The sequence below is a fragment of the Nicotiana attenuata genome, chromosome 9 (assembly GCF_001879085.1).
Source record: "Nicotiana attenuata strain UT chromosome 9, NIATTr2, whole genome shotgun sequence".
Lineage (NCBI taxonomy): Eukaryota > Viridiplantae > Streptophyta > Magnoliopsida > Solanales > Solanaceae > Nicotiana > Nicotiana attenuata.
In genome coordinates, this window is record NC_031997.1 from 20,103,778 (window position 1) to 20,110,658 (window position 6,881).

Genomic DNA, 6,881 nt, shown 5'->3' on the forward strand with positions numbered 1-6,881 from the left:
AGAATAAATACAAAATAAATATGAATAATAGAAATAAATTAGAGATAATGCGAGGATATTTATAAATCATAAGTTTAGAAAATAAAATAAATTAAATATACAATACTTAATAAATTAGCAAAACATGTTAAATTATTAAAAATTTACTATTAGAAATTAAAGGGAAAGGCTAATTGAATTTGAAATTAGAAAGTAGTTAAAACTATGATTAGAATGCTGAAACTATGGATACTATCACAAAATTGAAGTCTTATCAATAAAAATAATAACTAAAATACAAAATAAATTTTTAATGTAGGTAATTATACTAATGAAAATTAAAAATTAAATTTGTATTAAAGCTAAAACGAACGAAAATTTACATAATAAATAGGCTGACAGTGAAAATATTACTACCACATTTAGATATAATGTGTTCAAACAACTAAGAAAATATTTTTTTATGATTAATATCTGAATTGAGTGCAGTTAGTATAAGTTTGAAAGCATAGCATAATTTTTTGAAACTGCGTTCTAATTTAAAGATAGAATGACAAGAATTATTTGAATTTGAGATGAGATTATTTTTTTATTTCATTAATTTTTTTATTTTGACAAATATTACGGAAAGAAAATAAAATGACATTAAACATATTACTACATACATATAATATGTTCAAGCAATTAAGAAATTATTTTTTATATTAAGATACAATTTCAAGAATAATAAAATAACTTTCTTATATATGTAATTTTATTAATGAAAATTAAAAAAAAAAAAAAATTTATATCTTAAATCTAAAAAAACATTTAACTGCATCTAAATCAAAAATAATTATAAGAGAACTCAATACATTTAGAACATTATCATCAAATAACTTATGTATTAATGTTGTAGCCTACATCAATTTTACAATTTAAAATAAAATATGATATTATTTTTGTTATAGGTAAAAAATTAATGATAAAAACTAATTAAAATTTATAGTAGGAAAGAGAATGCACAAAAATAGAGATAGTGTGAGGACACTTATACATTAAATCAATCTAAAAATAAATAAATTAAAAAATTAAATTATATTTAATAATATTACTATAAATTTAATTGATTAGAAAATTCCGAATGGGAGGATTACAATCATAAAATTATACAAATTTCAAGAATAAAATATTCTTATTTATTAAAGACTTTTAAAGAATAATAAGCAAGACATTTAATTTAATTTATTAAGGCTAATAAAATATTATATGATAGTACAATAATATTAAATGATAAATAATACAATAACTATAAGAAAAAAAAACAAAAGAAAAAAGAATTTGTGTACAAATAATGTGATGAATAAGACATATTTATAACTTTTATATAAAAACAAAGTAATAGTAAAAGTTTGTTAAATAATATATCTATTTTTCTCAACAAGACATATCACAACATTGATATGTTTAGTATTCTTTAATATTGACAATGAAATGAAATGCAAGACTAAAATAAAGGGGTTAGGTTGCTACAAATATATATATATATATATATATATATATATATATATATATATATTATTAAATATATATATATATATATATATATATAATAATAGGTTATGCACTACGAGATTTGAACAATAATTTCATATCCTACTTCATAATTAAATGTTATATAATTTTTATCTGAGAGGTTTATATTTTAAGGTTATTTGCACATGATTCAAACAACCTACATCACAATCTATATATATATATATATATATATATAAAGGAGGGAATGAAAAAGATGACTTGGCACCTCTCTTTGGCCAAGGATTCTATTTATCTTTTTTCTCCATTTATTGACTTTTTCTCTACTTTTTTATTTATTTAATAATAAGAATAAATGTTATTGTAGTTATGTAAGAATAAATGTGTCATTTATTACTACACTAATTCATATTCCTTACCGTTAAAAAACTAAGAAGTCTCAATATTTAAGTGCCTCAATTATTATTACAACCTTTCATATTTCTTATGGATCACTTTATAAGCTGCCCAAAAATCATTTTACTCAAAGTTATGGAGGCTCATTTAAGCCTCAAATTTTGAGGTAAGTACACATGTCTCTCTCTCTGTAACTGAGTTGATGCATTTTAACTAATAGCTATGTAAACTGATGTTCTTTTGACACCTTTTTTTTTCTTCTTCTTTCTGTTTATGCAAACATAGCATGATGAAGAATTTGTTTGTGTTCTTCGGCCTCTTCATGACCCCAATACTCTGGTAAGTCTTGATTTATTACTTGTAAGGAAGAATATAAATATATATATATATATTATTCTCACATGTTATTTTTCTTTTTATTTGTTTGAGCAATATATGCTTTTTTAACTATGAGACTACTTTTGTCATGTGTTTTTTCTTTCAATTTGGATCACAAAAATATTTATTAAAATTTGAAACTATATTTGACAGCCATAACTATCATTCAATGTTCACATTACAATGATTTCATATGAATTCCACTTAATATAAAATGTAAAAAGTAATTTTATATTTTGAAGAAATGACTTAAAAGAAATTATTTACTATACAAATTCTAACAATCAATCTCGATGTTAAAGAATAAGTTTAATATTGATTACTTATTAAAATGTTATCAATTCATACGTTTCTAGCAATCTCTATTAGGAAAACCAAGGGTCACTATCTTAATCCTCTCTTCCTCTTCTTTTTCCTTCATTTCCATTTAAGTCCTCTATACATCTTTTTTTTTCGAGTTCTTGATTTCGATGTCATGATCTATAGGAAAGTGAGAAAGGAAGGAAGCAAGAGAGAGAAGGGAAAACTAAAGGGAAAAGAAAAGAAAACACGTATAGCAAAAATTACAATAATAAAAAAAAATATATAGAATTTAATTTGATTGAGTGCTTTTACGCTTTTCTATTTAATTTCTCTAACCTTAATATGTTACATTCTTATTTGTCTTTCGATCTTTGTTATTGATTAATTTCTTCATTGTTATGGCTAACTAATTTTTCTTACTTTTTATTTTTGTTTGCAGTTCAACTCTTTATAGACCTAAAATCAACGACTATATTATTATTTATTTTTTTAAAGTTTTGGAGAATTTATTATCCCTTGAAAATTTGATAGTCGAATTGAATTCGGGTCGATCAAAGATCGACTTCCAATAATTTTGAGAAATAAAACTAGGCATTTTATAAATATGAAACACATTGTTATCTTGGCCAGATGCTTCGATCTGTAAGGTGGTTATGTGGGAAATATGAATAAATCTGACTCTTGTTGTAAAGAAGGTTATCAGTTAGTTACTTTTTTTTTAATTATTATTAAATGTTGATCGAATGTATATTGAAGTCAAACTAATAACTCTAAGTGAACAAGAAAAGAAAAATCAAATTAGTAAAATATCGGTTAGGTTGCATGAAATTTTTTCTAGAGAAAGTCAAAAATATCATTTTGAAAATTCAATGATGATGTTATTCGTGCCTGCGCGAAGTGCGGCCAACTTCACTAGTTGAATATGATTTGTGTCCGCGCATCGCGCGGGTACTAATACTAGTTATATTAAAAGGAGGGTAGTGAAGCGTGAGGTTAAGCCAAGTGGCATATTAAGAAAATGCCACTTGGCGCTTTTAACAAAATTTAAATAGATCTTAGACAAATTTAATAATAATTAAGACAAATTAAATTTGATCAGATTTAATTTACATGGTTATTAGATTTGTCTTTTACTAGATATCATTTTAATTTAGTTTCTAAGATTATGCACGTTTGAGTTATTATGTAAGGAAATAATAATTTATTTTTGATTTAGTTAAAGAAATAATCGACGCATATGATCTCCTCATTAAATGCTACATTAAAAATAATTGGGTTATTATGTAAGGAATAAAGGAGTTAGTTTTGATTTACTTTACGAGGTTAAAATGTGATAGTTTTGGTTTACTTTACACGTATAAAATAAGAATTAGTTGTTTCTCGCTATCAAAAAATATATTGATGATTTTTTATCTTAACGTACAAAGTAATCTAAATTGTGCATATTCATAACTTGCAACATTTATCTTTTGAAAGTTAAATGTCACGATCCGGATTTCCCACCATCGGGATCGTGATGGCGCCAAGTCGTCGTAGTATAGTGGTTCGTGAGTGATGTGACACCAAATCTTGGGTAGAGGCTATTATTAACTGTTCCGCGTTTTGATTCAGATTTATAAATTAGACTTACTTGTCACGACCCGGATTTCCCACCATCGGGATCGTGATGGCCCCTACTCGTGGTAGCTAGGCAAGCCAACTTATTCACCTTTCATTAATAAATAAATCTGTTAACAATCTACAGCATCAACAAGTAATATGAAATTTAATAATAATAATAGCGGAAGTCTAATTTATAAGTCTGAATCAAAACGCGGAATAGTCAACAATAGCCTCTACCCAAGATTTGGTGTCACATTACTCACGAACTACTAAGAATAAACTAAATACAAAGGTCTGAAAGAAATATAACAGCTGTCTGTCTCGAAAATAATGAGGCAACAGTCAAAAGGAAACATAAAGAAGAGACGCCGGGCCTGCGGACGCCTGCAAGGCTACCTCAGTCTCGTGAATAGGAATGTCTGCTCCCGAACTACTGCTGCTGCTGCTCCTCAAAACCTGGACCTGTGCAAAAATGCACAGAAGTGTAGCATCAGCACAACCGACCCCATGTGCTGGTAAGTGTCTAGCCTAACCCCGGCGAAGTAGTGACGAGGCTAGACTGGACATCACGTAAAGCTGTGCGGTTATAACTATACAGCGGGAATCGAATACCAAGTAATTAACAACATGGGAGGGGGAAACATGCTAAGGGGAGATACAATATTAGTAGCAATCCAGAGTAACAACTAAAACAGCTTAGGTTTACAATGAACAAGGAATCAATACTCAAATACAAACACATAGCCTCAATAGCTGTTGCGGCGTGCAACCCGCTCCATAATTACTATTGTTGCGGTGTGCAACCCGCTCCACAAATACCACTGTTGCGGCGTGCAACCCGACGCATATCATTTATCATGTATCATTGTTGCGGCGCGCAACCCGATCCTCACCTTTTACTGTTGCGGCGTGCAACCCGATCCTCAATATCATTGTTGCAGCGTGCAACCGGATCCTCAATATCATTGTTGCGGCGTGCAACCCGCTCCACCAAGATCATATTTCCTCATCCAAACCACAGTCACAAATACGGGGCAAGAGAGTAAATAAACAATAATGAAAATCCCGGCAAGGGAATACACATGACAAACAACTTAATAATCTCAGTATCCCGGCAAGGGAGAGAAAAAAAAACCAACAACAGAATCAACAAAACGTCCGGCAAGGGAATAACCAGTAACTCTTTCCCTTTCTTTCTTTTCTTACTCCACGATATCACTGGAGCCCAAGCTCCAATAAATTCTTATCTCATATTCCTTCACAAACAACAATATAACGACATCCCAGTGAGGGAACAAAACACTATCTCAAATATCCGGGCAAGGGAATTACTATACCCACATTAGTTCCAACATCTAACCACCACATTAGTTCCAACATCTAACTACCACAGCTATAACCAACCTATTACCACACTTGACCACCTCAGCTATATCTAACCGACTACCACACCCAACCAACCCATCTATAACTATAGTCATCATATGACACAAGGAAACATTTACCTGAGCGACCCTAGTATCCGTTAAGAACACAATGCAGAGGAATCACAACCCAACAATAGTCTGCCAAGAGGGCAACATAATGATCTCTCCTCTTTCTCGCTTTTACTTCACAATTCTTTTTCACAACTCGAGCAGATGCTCCAGAGGTTCAATTATCACTTATACTTTCGCAATTCGTTCTACAACTGGAGCCGACGCTCCTCAATGAATTAAGTCATTTCATATACTTTCAATATTCGTATCACAGTTCGAGCCAATGCTCCTAGGAATCAAATTATCATATCACCATTCACATGTTATTCACAATATATGGAAATACTCCAATAAACATGAAATTCACAATAAGTTCATGATAATCACATTATAAGGACTCACGGTCATGCTAGACACCAATGTATAGATACTCGTCACCATGCCTATACATCGTACTCGATCACATAGCAATTAGCAACAAGACTCAACTCCTATTCCCTCAAGCTAGCGTTAAACCAAACACTTACCTCAAAGCCTTGAAATCCACTTAATCCTCAACTATCGTTTTACCTCGCGGTTCCACCTCCAATTCGCTCGAATCTAATCACAAATTGCTTAATTTCTTTAATAAACACTATATGAAATAATTTGAATGCATAAAATTGAATTTCCCAAGTTTTTTCCAAAAATTCCAAAAACGCCCCCGGGCCCATGTGGTCAAAACTCGAGGTTCGAACCAAAATCCGGTTACCCATTCCCCCACGAGTTCAAATATATAATTTGTTTTGAAATCGGACCTCAAATCGAGGTCCAACTCCCCAATTTATGGAAAACCTAGGTTCTACCCCAAAACCCCAATTTCACCCATGAAAATCCTTGATTTCAAGTGGAAAACATGTTTAATGATGTTAAAGATTGAAGAAGTTAAGTAAAAATTGACTTACAAATGATTTGGAGAAGATAGGTTTCTTGGAAAATCGCCTACGGAGTTTGGGTTTTGAAAGAATGAAGAAAAGAGGGTTAAAATTCGTCTAAGTATGAAAAATTGCAGGTCGCAGATGTGGGAAATGCGAACATGCAGCAGGCTTGGGAATTGCGAACATGGGAATTGCGAAGAAAGTTTGGGAAATGCGAACATGCTTGGGAATTGCGAAAATGGTTTGGGAATTGCGAACATGGGAATTGCGAAGAAAGTTTGGGAAATGCGAACAGGTTTGGGAATTGCGAAAA